The sequence below is a fragment of a genome, unplaced genomic scaffold (assembly GCF_019419815.1).
Source record: "Pyrus x bretschneideri cultivar Hongxiangsu unplaced genomic scaffold, Pyrus_bretschneideri_v1 Contig86, whole genome shotgun sequence".
NCBI classification, from domain to species: Eukaryota; Viridiplantae; Streptophyta; class Magnoliopsida; order Rosales; family Rosaceae; genus Pyrus; species Pyrus x bretschneideri.
In genome coordinates this window covers 1,318,891-1,333,671 of record NW_025999827.1, presented here as the reverse complement: position 1 = coordinate 1,333,671, position 14,781 = coordinate 1,318,891, and the positions used below count along the sequence as shown (strand labels likewise).

General features: G+C 41.9%; 1 long non-coding RNA gene across 1 annotated transcript; it reads left to right on the top strand.

Moving 5' to 3' along the window:
- Window positions 1-781: 781 nt before the first annotated feature.
- LOC125473420 lies at window positions 782-3,624 on the top strand. The gene is made up of 2 exons (XR_007255320.1): window positions 782-1,799; window positions 1,871-3,624. It is a non-coding gene; the product is annotated as an uncharacterized LOC125473420 (long non-coding RNA).
- The last annotated feature ends 11,157 nt before the right edge of the window (window positions 3,625-14,781 follow it).

The following is a 14,781-nucleotide window of genomic DNA, read 5'->3' as shown; positions in this document are numbered from 1 at the left end:
GTGGGAGGGGGGGGGTGGCGTTGGGCTTTGGCCGAAGAACCTTCGATGCCAAAGTTACAATTTTGAGGGGAAAATGTTTAGAGAATTTAGAGAATTTTGCAAGGGTGTTGAACTAGGATTTTAGAGAGAATGAGGGGCTATATATAGGGGTATGGCTGGCACTATTAGGAGAATAGGGACCGGCCATATGTGGTATTTTTTTTTTGGTGTTAATTGTTATCAATTAGCTAATTAATGAATTAATTGAGTATTAAATCAATTAATTAGCCAATTAATATAATTTGAAAGAAATAATTTGGGAGTTACCTTGTGGGGAAGATTTGATGAGGATGGATGAAATAGGTTGTGAATAATGACCTATTTTGACCACTTTTGACCTTGATTGAAGGATGATTGTCCGTTGCTTGCACGTAGAAATCCTAGTGTGCCTCAAAGGTAATCTTGTCACTTTTGCCCAAGAATCCATGTGTCGCCTCCCTATTTTTCTTGATTATTTTTGGCTTCACAAATACCCCACACATGTTGGGCTGCTCGCAGGAAAGGGCAACAGGTGTAGAGATCTTCTTGATTTAGGAAACATAGGATTGTTTCCTATTTTGATGTAGATTCACTCTTTAATTGGAAATTAGATCCTTCTAGGAAAAGGAAATAAATTTCTCTCAAAGTCTATTGAAGTCCACCTTAAGTGGATTATTAAATCAACTTTGGAGAGCGATTTATTTTTCCTACAAGAGAGAGAAAGCTTAGAGGATATTTGTTCCCCCTCTTCTAGCAATCTTTTACATCTTGCTCAAGCAAAGCATCGTCTTTCGTTGCTTGCTTTGTCTCCATGCCACTTCAAGGTAAGAAAAATTAATTTTTCTTGTCTTCTTAATTTTTTGGGAGTCTTAGGGCTTGAAATTTGGCTCAACGGGGGTCGAAGACGTGCAATAGGTGGCTAGGAAGCCACAACTGGGTCTGGGTGCTTCGGCACTATGATGCCGTGCTTGGGCTGGTACTCGGGCCACTGTTGATAGGCCAGGAAGACGCGGCCCTTTTTTTTTTTTTTTTTTTTCAAAGCCTGGGCTCGGGCTCGTGCCTGGGGAAGAGAAGCAAGAAGACCAAAAGGCCTTTGGGTCGTGGAAAAGAGAGGAGCCAACGTGGGCTAGGCTCGGGCCCGTGCTTGAGGGAGAAAGGAAAGAGAGAGGCTGATAACCCCTTTTGGGGCGAAAGGCTTGTTGTGCAGTGTCCTTTTTTTTTTTTTTTTTTTTGGTTGGTACAACCGTCTAACGAATCTTCTTTGCATTTTTGTAGAATTTCTTCGAACAGGTCTTCCTCGTGCCACAAGAATGATGATGGGTGTTGCCATTGTATCGCCAAGGTAAGTATTTGAGCAAGGTTGGCTATGTCAAGCCTGCTCACTTCAAGATTGGTTTCGATGACTTGTTTAAAGGCTTCCTTGAGGCGTATAGGCATGCTATTCCGTCAAGAGTGCATGTGAAGCGTGCCAAGGATAATAGCAGTCGTGAGCCATGTGGTAGGGCTTGGAGGGCCATCAAGTTCTTCGAATGTGGTCCGTGTGATGGTGAAATTCCTCAATCTAAGCCAATTCTTTGACTTAGATCTAACCGTTAACGAATTTTGGTACTTCTTTGACGTTGGCCACATCGAGGGAGTTGGGTAGCTGGGATCTCGCCATAGGCTTTTCGATCATTTGAGCAAGGGAGATCATGACTGGGCCAATGAGACTTTGGAGATAAGTGGAGAATGGGAGTTTGATTCTTTCCTTGAGTTGCATGATCCAACAGTCTTTGTATCCGGTAAGTAGACTGCTTTGTATTTGTACTAAGCTACTCTCTAATTTTCTGATTGTCTCCTACTGCTTTCGTAGATTCGAAATTTGGCTCAACTTCTAAGACTTTTCCAAACATGAAGAAAGTGCATGTCGCTATGGGTATCCCTTCCGAGTACCATGAGTGGCGTTGGCTACTTAGTCCTCTTTGTAGGGAGTTGCCCCCAAGAGAAGAGATAAAGGGATCAATGCGGAGGCATTGGCTCACTTGATCGCCATTGCGGAGCCCGCTGTGAGTGAAAGTGGGAAGAAGAGACAATCCCCACCTACTCAAAAGACTTATGCTGAGAAAAAGCCAAAGACTTTTTCCGTTTCTCGCGAGGGTTCGCCGGTTGCTCCTAAGCTTATGATTGACTTAACTTTTCCCAAGGGTGAGAATGATGAAGTTGCTAGATCTATACTGGTGATGCCTGCAGTTCCAAAGGTGATTTGTTCAATTGCTGATAGGATTGCTCAGCATAGAAGTTTCTCCGTGCCTCGAGTGCCAAAATGTCCATCTGGGACAATGTCTAGTTCACCTTTGGAGAGGCTTGCTACTATGAAGAATGACAAGGTTCATTCGCTTGCTAAAATGGTGCCAAAATTCTTTCCCTTTGCTGTCGAAACCGACTCGTCTGCTTAAAAGAAGAAGACTGCTCATGTGGCCATCTATGAGAAATCCACCAAGTCTGTTTCTAGGGAAGTTGCTAAGATTTGTACGCTTTTGAGGCCAAATTTTCTCCAGGACATAGATGTGTGTGACAAATTTGCTGATGACATCAAAGGGGTTGTTGGCTCGATTTCCTTTGCAAAACATACGATTGAGTATAGGAGGACTACTCTGCTGGCTTTGATGCAAAAAATGACAAATCTATATTCCTTGATCAAGAGGATACCAAGGCTGCCAAGGAGGTGGCAAGAACTATGGCAGCTAAAGCTTACTCCTCGGCTAAGAAAGTCAACAAGTTGGAATCTGAGCTTGCTACTTTAAATGAGTCTAATATTCCTGCCCTCACTTCTCTGCAGCTTGAGATTGTTTGCCAAAAGATCATGAATTTGAAGACTAGGCTTGACGCAATCCAAGTAAAGTATGAAAGTGAAGGGAAAGAGATCGGGTGTTACATACCTTATATTCAAAACCTTGATTGTGTTATCTTTGAGCTTTTCTATGCTGCTTACACAAAGGATGAAGAACTGATCGCTGCTGACAACCAAGTGATCTACTTCAAGAAGGTTGTTGATAGGCCTGAACGTTAAGTGTTGGAACTTCAAGGTGCTTTAAAGATCAACGATCGTCTGAAGAAAGAAGTGGAGGAGCTGCAGCGGGTCCGTGCTTGTCTGCATGAAGATAATGAGCAATTGAAGGTGAGAAGGTTGGGTTTGTAGATTTCTACAAGCTTACTTAAAGTAAAGCCGATTTCTACAAGTTGGGTTATGTAGACCATCTTTTTGGGTGGTCGTCTGACTTTGAGTTTTCTGGTAAAGACTTCGAGACCTTCTCTATTTCTCCGGAATACTTGCTCGGCTTTACTTTTGAGTCTTCTATTGGTGAAGTAGTTGGAGAGGTTGGTGCCCAGGCTGGGGCAGCTGGAGGTGAAGTGTCAGATAGTGCTGCTACTGAGAACATCGGGGCTGCTGAAGGTATGGCGACTGAGTAGTCGTGGGATGTCTAAGTTGCTGAAGAGTAGTCTTCTAATTAGCCTTTAGGATTTTCTTTGCTTTCCTTGTTGCTTTTGTTTTTTCTTGAACTCTTTCGGTCTTTTGCTAGTTGTTTATCAGTTTTGCTAGAAAATTTAATAAACTTGTTTCCTTCACTTTTCTCCATCTTCACTTCTTTTGTTCATGCCCTAACCTTTAGACTTTATAGACCAGTGGTAGGCATGCTACTTTTCTATAAGCAGACAGGTCCGCGTAGCCTATGCAGCCGCATGTGTTGGTGTAGAACTTTGCAAAGTTGTTAGCTATAGGGTTGGCAGCCGGATGCTTTCTTACATAAGCAGACAAGTCCGCGTAACCACTAGGCTGTTAACCCTGGCTTTCTTCAATTCCGTAGGTTACGTAGCAAGTATTACAACACTTTAGGACTTGGTATAGGTTATTCCGCGCTTGGCAGTGGAGAAGCTTATCGACTACGTAGCTTGTCGGTAGTGGATAAAGCTTCGTATATGAACGCTATCTTGTTTAACCTTTCACAACAATGTGTGGTTGTATAATTCTCGAAGGGTAAGCCGTAGCCAGTCTTCCAAAAATTGTAGACTACCTTAGTGCGCTCGGTAGCAGCTTTAGGGTTTTAGGGCAGCCGTCTATAGGGCGTAGTGCATTATGTGCCTCCTCCATCTCTAAGGCCCGGTTCCATATGGATTAGGCCAAGAGACCCAAAATCCTTTAGTTAGCTAAGCCTTGAAAAAGGCCATTGTGGCTACTTCTAGGAATCTGGGCACAAGCCATCGCGCATCTAGTTACACTAGGGCAGCTCGGCTCATCCACGTCTGGATATTTAGAGTGCAGCTCGGCTTATCCTCCCTCTTTGGAGAGCAGACCCATGTGGGTGTCAAGGAATTGATTTACCCTTTCGCACTGGAGAACATGGTTGGTCCCTTGGGGGGTGCAATTTCTGCGGTGAGTCCCTAAGAAGGGTGCGATCTTCTTTAGAAGTGCAAAAGTGATCAATTGTTGTAGACATGTAGTCAAACGAAGTTGTAAATTACTTTTGAAATCCTCATTAAAAAAAGTGAAACAAACAAAAACTTAGCTCTAAAGTAGAGACTGCATAACAACTGGATAGTCCTCGACTTGCGAGGTGGTGCCCGTTGAGCTGCTTAAGTTCTTCAGGCTTTGATGTAGCGGGTGGTCACATATGGTACTTCCTTAGATTGTAGGCATTCCATTGTTTTTTTATCTCTTTGTCGCTCATGGTGGTGAGGATCTAATTAGCCTTGCCCCTCACTCTATTGATCTTGTACAAACCTTCCTAGATGGGATATATCTTTTTGGGCTCTTTTCTGGGGGCAGTGATGAAGGATTTTCTTAGGACTAGATCTCCAGGTTGGAACTTTCGGATATTGGCCCTTTTGTTGTAGTTAGAAATGAGTTGTTGCCGGTACGCTGCAATGCAGGTGATAGTCTGCTTGCACTTCTCCTCTGCCAGATCTAAGCTTGTGGCCATAACCTTACTGTTCTGTTCAATGCTTAGCAGTAAATTGCTTATACTTGGCATGATAATGTTGAGGGGAATGATTGCTTCCGAACCAAATGCCAAAGAGCTAGTCTCACCGATTGCTCGTCTTTTGGTTGTGCGATATGCTCATAGACATCTGGGGAGTTCGTCTAGCCATTTTCCCTTTTTGTCGGAGAGGGATTTCTTGAGGTAGTCGAGGATCGTCTTATTGGATGCTTCGGTCTGCCCATTGCCTTGATGATACTTTGGCATGGACATATGTTGTTGATGCCATACTTTTGGAAGAACTTCGCCATTTTTTTGCCCATAAATTTTGTGCCATTGTTAGTGATGATGGACTGAGGGATGCCAAATTAGCAAATGATGTTCTTCCATATGAAACACTTTATGTCCGTCTGAGTCGTGGTTGTCATGGGCTTTGCTTTTACCTATTTGGTGAAGTAATTGGTTGCCATGATCATCATGCCTTTGCCTTTAGTAGCAAGTGACATTGGCCCTACCAGGTCGATTGCCCACTACATGAACAGCCGGCCAATGACTTGTCTACGGGTGTAGTTCGCTAACAGGCAGTGTTAATACCGGCATGAAGCGTTGGCAGCAGTCGCACTTTTGTACTAACTCCTTAGCATCTTGGTGCATGGTAGACCAATAATAACCTGCGTTAAGAGCCTTTTGTGTTAAGGATCAGCATCCAGAGTGATTTCCACAAACGTTTTCATGGATTGAGCTTAAAACCTTTAGATCGTCGAGAGGCGATAAGTAACGGAGATGTGGTTCGGTGTAGGATCTTCAAATGAGAATGTTGTTCCATATGTAGTAGCGTGTTGCCTTTATTTGGAGCTTTCTAAACTCCAATCCTTTCGTGGGGAATGTGCCATTGACCATGTAGTCTATAATAGAACTTTGCCAGTTGGGAGTTATACTAACCTATGACACTTCGGCTGCTGGCTCCGCCTCTATGCTCAGCTTGTCTAGATACTCCACCGGAATAAAGAGTTTGAGTTGGTGGTCGAGGGCAGAGCTTAGGCTAGCTAGCGCATCTGCGTGGGTGTTCTCTGCCCACAAAACTTGAGTGAAAGTGTTAGTCTGAAATGCCTCAAGTTGCTTGCGTACCTTTTCCAGGTATTGCGCCATCCTCGGATGTTTTGCCGTGTACTCCCCAGTAGTCTAGCTAGTGATTAGCTAGGAATCAGAATGAATTGCAAGTATTTTCACCGCTAAGTCTTTTACCATTCGAAGGCCTACTAGTAAGGCCTTGTACTATGCTTCGTTGTTGGATGCTTTGAAGCCTAGAATGATTGATGTGATATATTCTAACACTCAAATTAAAACCTTATGATTGTAGCATATGAAAGTAGGGATCGTTTTAGGCTGGGGATTAGAAGGGATGCTAATCTATGATAGGAGCATATTTAGGCGACTTACTTAGCTTGTTTTCGTGCATCTATGTTGTTAATTCATAGTTGTTTTAGTAGTTTAAGCCATTTTCGTGTGTTTTTAGGTTCATATGGCTAATGAAGCAAAAAGATGCATTTTGGAGCATTTTGGAGCAAAATTGGGCTTGGAATGGATAGCATATGATTGGAGCCAAAGTGTTGGACGAATTTGAAGGCCTTGTATTCATTTTGGACATAAAACAAAGGGCCTAGCCCATTCTCTCTTAAACCAACCCCAAGGCCATGCATTTCCTTCCAATTCCAAAGCCCACAATCACTTCAAAAGCCATGCAAAGAACCATCCATTCCATCAAAAACAATCCATCAATTCGCATGCAAAACCACCATTAACACACATGCACCCAAACAAAGCCAACCTAGCTAACCCTACATGCATTCTTTATGCAACTCTTCATCATTCCACCATTCATTCTTTATTCCACAAACAAGTCACATGCATTTCCACCTTCCTACTTCATCATTTCACCACATTCTCCCTTTTTAACTCATTTCATTATTCATTCACTTTGCATTCATTCAATTCCACCCCACATGCACCCTTTATTCTTCATCATTGCAACCATGGCACATTTACACCAACAAAACAACTCCCATGCCATGGCCTACTCAAATTCCCATTTCCTTTCCAACAAGTCACATGCATTTCCACCTTCCTACTTCATCATTTCACCACATTTTCCCTTTTATTTCCACATGCAATTCTTCATCATTGCAACCACAAACACCTTAAACAAATAGCCATATACATCTCCACTCCTCCTATAAATACCTTTGCATTCATTCATTCAAAAATCATCTCATTTCATACACAACACACCACAAACACTTCCATCTTCTCCCTAGCCGTAAGTTTCTCACCATTTTCTCCACACTCCTCATCCATTTCCATAATCCCCCAATCCATTCAACACACCAACAACATCCCTTAGTCCTTGTGCCACAATAAAGAGGAAGATAAGAGGGCCTAAACGTTCATACAATTCACGTTTGAGTTGTTGGAATGTTTACGCGTTTCTTTGATTTCAATGTTTAAATTCAATTCTCTTTGTTTTGTAATATGAGGAATGGAAGAGAAGAGTGCCTAAACGTTCATACAATTCAAGTTTGAGTTGTTGGAATGTTTAGGTGTTTCTTTGATTTCAAAGTTATGAGGAACTAAACCCTTTTTGGCTAGGGGTGATTTCAATACCATGATTATTTATGTAATATGAATTGATGAATTCCGGTTATGAACTCTTGATTCGTGAATGCAATTGGCTTAACTATTTGATGATTAACTTATTTGTGTTTGTTGATTGAGGGTCGACACTTAATTAGCATGCATGAATATGTGGCTAAAGTTTAAGAAGGTTTCACATAATCGTTACTAACTTATACTTGAAAGTAGTGAAGGTTGCTTGTCACGATCGCGTTAAGTTTAATTCTTAGCATGAGTAACATGATGTCATAGTTGCAAATGCTTTGTCAATGCTTATGGTTTTCATTATTCTTAATGATCTTCGATTGTATCTCTATTATGATGACATGTAGGGAACTTTTGAGAATATTTTGGGTTGTCGAATGATGCCATCCAATCCAATAATTTAAGGAAAATCTGAGGGTTAACTAGTGATGTCACGGTTAATTTGGGGCATTGTCGTTCATAATTCAATGAAGGAATAACTGGAAATTGATTCATATGCATAAATATCATGTGTGGAGAAAGAACCTCTAGCTAATTCACCAACCATCTAATTTCACAACACTTGTTTGCAATCTATCCATATTTACAATTTGTTTTGTTTCCAAGTATCCATTTTAGTTTAAATTCGTCCAAATCCAATTCCCCCCTATTTCGTTGAAGTCTTAGTCTTAATCTTTCTTATTTTTAGTTTTGCTTTCTTCGAGCATTAAATAGTGTTTTATATTGAGTTTTTATGTTTTTAAGTCAATTTAGAAGGTTTTAGCAAGCCCTCCTAATCCCCGGTCTAGAACGATCCCTCACTTATCCATTCTACTACAATTGTCAAACGAGGGTTTAATTTGAGTGTCAAGTAATTTTCTCGCATCAATCTACACAATTTAAACTCTAAAACACTAAACTAGACTCAAAAACAGAAAACTAGACTTAGAAACACTAAACTAGACTCAAAAACAGAAAACTAGACTTAGAAACACTAAACTAGACACTAAAAACTCAAAACACACTAAACAGACTCTAAACAGCACAATACTAGCAAATAGACTCAAAACAGACTCTAAGGAGTTATTTGGACGACTTTTAGAGTAGTAAGACTCAAAACACTAAATTGGACAGATTCAAACACATTTCTAACTAATCTAACACACTTAATTAAAGGGGGGCTTGCTTTGGACGAAATTAATGTAAAAACAAGTAGATTGTAAACTTAAACTAAGTTGCACGAAATTGGGGTGAATTGATGGGTGATAGGCTAGCTAAAGGGTCTTTCTCCACACATGATACACTTGTATACAAATTGATTTCCAGTTGTTTTTCCAATAAACCATGAACCTCAACACCCCAAATTAACCGTGAACAGCACTAATTAACCCTCAGATTTTCCTTAAGTTATTGAATTGGATGGGATACACATCAGCAACCAAATTATTCTTCAATAGTTCCCTACATGAAAAGCATAATAGAGATATAATCAAAGATCATTAACCTTTGTGAAAATCATAAGCATTGACAAGGCATTTGTAACCATGAACAGCATGATACTCCTGCCAAGAATTTACTTAACACGATCGTGACTAGCAACTTCCACTACTTATAAATATAAGTTCATAACGATTAGGTGAAATTCCCTTATATTCTAGAATCAAATTCATGCATGCAAACTAAGTAGGCCTCCTTAATCAACATACAAGAATAAGTTCTTAATCAAACAGTTAAGCAAATTGCATTCACAATTTATGAAATCACAACTGGTGGTAATCAATTCATATTGCAAATATAATCATGGTTTCAAAGTCTCCTCTAGCTAAAACGAGGTTAGCTCCTCATGTTCGCAATTAAACAAAGATAATTAAATTTAAACATTGAAAACAAAGATAGAATACACCTAGAAACGCTTCAACAATCCAACGTCTTGAATGGCAAGCACGACTCCAGGTGGCTCCTCCTTCCTTCCTTGCTGTGGCACAATGGGGATTTTCTGAATTTAGGCTTTTGAGGTGTGGTGGATGGTGTGGTGTGAAATTGTGGTAGAGGGTGGTGCTTGAATTATGTGGCATGGACATATATTAGGCTTAGGTGTGGCACAAAAGTAACTAAAAAGGATTTTAACACTTCAAATCCATAAGGAAAAGGTCAGCTATATGGTATTAACCAAAGAGGAAAAAGAGAGAGAGGTGCGGCAGATTCCTAGGGGGAAAGGGATTTAAAAACCTACAGCAAGGAATAGGCCTTCTAAAAAGGGTATTGTGGTAGATTTCTAGAAGGCAAGGGATGAAATATGTGGCACAAACTTAGGGCACGAAAATAGGGCTTCTAGAACCTGATATTTAGGTGATTTAATGTGAAAAGGAGTCTTCTTTGCAGTTGGAATTAAGGTGGAATAAGATTAGGTTAGGATAAGATAAGATAAGGTTGGATAAAGTTTGGATAAGATAAGGTAATTTGGATAACGTTTCCTTCTTCATGGCTGATTCCTTATCCTATTTAATTCTTCCAGATGTTAAGCACATTCCTAGCCTCTTTTGATCTTCAATTTCGTTCATCCACCTTGCTCCATGCATATGCAATCCATTCCAAGCCCAAAACTACTCCAAATAGCTCCAAATTGCACTTTCTTGCCAACTTTGTCATTTAAACCTACAAACACATGAAAATAGCTTAAATCACTATAATAAATAGAAACTAACTTACTAAATGCAAGAAAACAAGCTAACAAAGTCGCATAAATATTCTCCCATCAAGGATCGTCTGCTTGAGCATTGAACCGTCTGGGTTGACAAGGACTATGCCTGCTCCTGAGCCTTTATAGTTGGATGTGCCATCGATATGCAAATGCTAGAAGTCTCCATTGAGTGAAGCAGGCACGGCTAATGTATGCTCAGCTGCTTTCAGTGCGTCGTTGTGTCGCTCTATTACATCGCCTAGGCTAAGTATGAAGTCTGCTATGAAGTCCACCAAGGCTTGGACCTTTATCGTTGTGCGGGGCTGGAAAACTAAGTCGTATTAGCCAAGTTCCAATGCCCACTTCATCGCTCATTGAGAAGCATCTAGACCATGTAAGATTGATCGTAGAGGATATTGAGTCATGACGATGATTATATGAGCTTGAAAGTATGGTTTGAGCTTCTGAGCTGCAATAACTAATGCCAAAATTAATTTTTTGATCTTCGGGTATCTAGTTTTTGTATCGAGAAGAGCTTTAGAAGTGTAGAATACCGGCAGTTAGGCCCCCAACTCTTTTCATGTGAGGGGTAGAGCTCATTGCTACTTCAGAGACTGATAAGTAAATCTATAAGTCTTTCACTGCTTTCAACTTAGATAATAAGGAAGGTGATGCAAGATACTTCTTTAGGTTGTGAAAGGATTTTTCGCACTCATCGTCCCATTTGTCTCGTTGTGCCCTCTTGATGGCCTTGAAAAAAGGCTTGCATTAATCGGTGGACCGCGAAAGAAAGCGGTTGAGAACTTTGGATCTCCTTCAAGGTAGTTGGAGATTTCATCCCATGATCACTCAAATTTGCTTGGGATGTGCCTCAATTCCTTATTGGGTTACTAGGTACCCTAAGAATCTGCCTGAAGATACTCCGAATGTGCATTTGGTGGGGTTGAGCTTCATCTTGTACTTTCTGAGGATGTTAAAAGTTTCCGCCAGGTTACCAATGTGGTTTGACCGTTGTTTGCCCTTTACCATGATTTCGTCGACATAGACCTCCATATTTACCCCAATTTGTTTATTGAACATCATGTTTACTAACCTTTGGTGAACACCTCTCGCGTTCTTGAGGCCAAAGGGTGTGACTTTGTAGCAGTAGGTGCCTTGCTCACACACAAATGCGATTTTCTCCTTGTCGGGCTCGTACATGGCTAACTGTTTGTAGCTAGAGTATGCATCCAAGAAACTGAACAGCTGGTTCCCAGAAGTTGAGTCTGCTAGTAGATCAATTCGAGGAAGTGGATAAGGATCAATTGGGCATGCTTTGTTAAGGTCGGTGTAGTCTACGCAAACCCTTCATTTTTCGTTCTCTTTCTTCATGACTAACACGACATTAGCAAGCCATGATGAGTGCATTACATCTTCTATGAATTCAGCCTCCAGTAGCTTGTCAATTTCCACTTCGATGATAAACACTCGCCGAGGTGTGAAATGTCTTCTCTTTTGGATCACCGGTTTGGTAGCGGGGTAGATGTGCAACTTGTGGCAAGCTATCTCGGGGTCGATGCCAGGCATGTAGGAAGGTGACCACACAAAGATGTCACGATTTTCCCTAAGGAAAGTCATGAGTTCCATCTTTTCAGCTAGGCTTAGACGTGAGCCAATTTTAACTGTCTTTTCTAGCTGCTAGGGATCAAGAGTGACGTCCTTAACGTCTTCTTCGGGTTTCCATCCTATTTCGTCTGCTTGGGCATCATCTTCTTGATCTGCTTGCTATAATTTCTATTAGGCAGTTTCGTCGTCCTTTCAGGCCTCAGTAGTCTCTACAGGGTAAAGGTCTTCTTCTTTGATTTCTTCAACACTCGCACAGTGGATCGTTGAGATGCGGCCTGGTTAGACTTGATTTCTCCGACACCTCCTCCCAAGATGCAAAATCAGATTTTTTTTTTATACTTGACAGAAGTGATGGCATCTAGCTCGATCAACTAAGGTCTCCCAAGAATCCCATTGTAGAGAAATGGGTCGCGTAAGATCATGAATGTCTGCTTTAAGACAGCTAGCGGTGTTTTCACATCAAGTGTGATATGGCCAATGGCAATCGATGTGTGCCAGTTGAATTCGGCGAGTACCTCCGCTCGGTGTATGATTGTGTTTTCTAGGCCTATCTTTTGAATGATTGAGAGCTGAAGCAGGTTGCCTGTACTTCCATTGTCAACCATCATTCTATTGACTATAGCGTGGGCTAGTTGTATAGATATTACTAGTGCGTTGTCATGTGGGAAGTCGATGCCTTCTGCATCTTGCTTGGTGAAGCCAACAATGGGTCTAGGTTGGGTGTCGACTGCTTAGACCTGTGAAACTAGTAAAGTTTGCTAGATCTTCTTGTTTTTTAGAGTTGTTGGTGGCCTCCAAGTGCTCAGATTCCATGAAAATGTCGTTGATCCAAATTGTCTTGGTTTGAGGCTTTTCGTAGTCATCTATGTTCCTTCTAGGTTACGCAGCTAACTTGTCCAAGTATCTGTCGAACTTGCCTTCTTTCACGAGCTTCTCTAAGTAGTTCTTCCAAGTGCGCAATCGTCGATTGTGTGACCCGGTCCTCAAAGGAATGCGCAATATTTGGTGTGATCCAACTTGGAAGTATCTCTCTTTGATTGTTTCGGTAGCTTGAACCATGGCTCGTTCTTAATGTCACGAAGGATTTGGTGGATTGGGATTGAGAGCTTAGAGTAGTTCTTGGTCATCGGGCCTTCCTCGGTCGTGGGTTGGTCCCTACACTTGGCCTCCTGCTTGCTTTTGCAGACTGCTTCCAATCCTCCTTCTTTTGAGCCGCTACCGACTCTTTTCAAGGTTATTCGGGCGCTTTGTTTGCCTTTTGAGCCTCGTCCCAAAGTGCATGCTTCTCTGCTAGAGTTAGATCTTCTTTCATGATCAACTTTCCAAATAGTGAATAGTCTGTTGGGTGTCTTTTTAAAAAGGATGCACTTACTATTACGTCGTCACATTCGACTATCTTCACCTTCTCTGCTTTGAATCTCTTTATGTAGTCACAGAGGGACTTTTTTGGGTTTTTCTTCACGTTGAACAAATGATTGAACTTTTTCTTGATCGAGTGGTAGGATAAGTATTTTTTTGGTGAAAACCAAAGAAAGATCATAAAAACTCCAAATGGATTGCAGTGACAAAGTGTGAAACTAATTTTGCGCTTCGCCTTGTAAAGTGGTGGTGAATATCTTGCATATAAGGGCATTGTTGTTCTAATAAAGGACCATCGTGCTTCAGCAGTGCTTTAAATGCCTCTCCAGATCTTCATCTCTTTTGAAATATGTGAAATATGGCATGCTAAACTTGTGTTGAGGCTCTGCCTACTCGATCTCATTCGTGAAAGGTGACTTGTTCATGTTGGTCATGTCCCGTCGTAGTGCTTCATCGACCACTTCGTTGCGTTGGAAACTTAATCGTTCATTTAAGAACCTCTCTACCTTTCTTGAATTTGCCTTTATTGGGGGTAACAAAGCTCTTGGGTGCCCCAATCTTAACCTGCTAGCCTAGGCTACTCTTCTATCTGCTTGGCTCGTCTATACCGCGGTGGCGGTGCATGTGGTCCGTTCTTGGCAAGCGAGGGAATTCTTCGCAGGCTGCTGGTCAAACTTGAGCTAGATTGAGTAACTGCGTGTCTCTGTCCGTCATGCTACCTACTCCGATGTGATGTAAAGGATTCTCCTTAATGAATGATTTTCCTGGAAGGCTACTCATGTTAATTATCGGCGTGTGGCCCCAACCTTGAGTGTAAACTCATCCAAGGGCCTAGTCAATAGTGCATGCTCCTCCGTGCACTTAGATGGGAGTATACGTTATCTTGGGGGCCCAATCGAAAGTGTACACTGGCTGAACGCTCAGTTCATGGCTGGTTGAGTGGCTGCTTGCCGGGACGCTGCTAAAGAGGTTCTTCATCTGCCCTTGTCCTACTTCAAGATACCTAGTTTGGGGCACGTTGGATTTCGGTGCGATGCAAGAGTTGATTCACCAAGGTCGTCTCTTATACAAAGGCGCTCATCAACTCGATAACTTGTCAAGACAAGTGTTGTTCACCATTTGGATTGGAAGAGCTTGGAAGGAATACGTTTCCTTGAGCACTGGAAGGGTGGTAGACTCCGGGCGCGAGATTTAAGTTGGGAAATGCCAAATCCATGGAGAAATGTGGTGAAAATGCCCCTGGTTTGATCGTAGGTCCTAAAATTTGAAGCCAGAACGGTTGAACTAATCTTAGGCTGACTTGGGCTACTTGGAAAACTACGGGAGTAGGCTGGGCCACTACAATAGGGTGCTCGGCATGTGGCGCATGTCGATACGAGGCTAAGGCTCGGCTTGGCAATGCATTGGGCTTGAGCGGCTCGAGCAGGCTCGATTAGAGCTTGGGCCCTTGAAGGTTAAAGTGGCACGGCTTGGGCCATGGTTGTGGCACCGTGAACCTTGCTGAGGGTGGCTGTCGTAGTGGCCACTGTG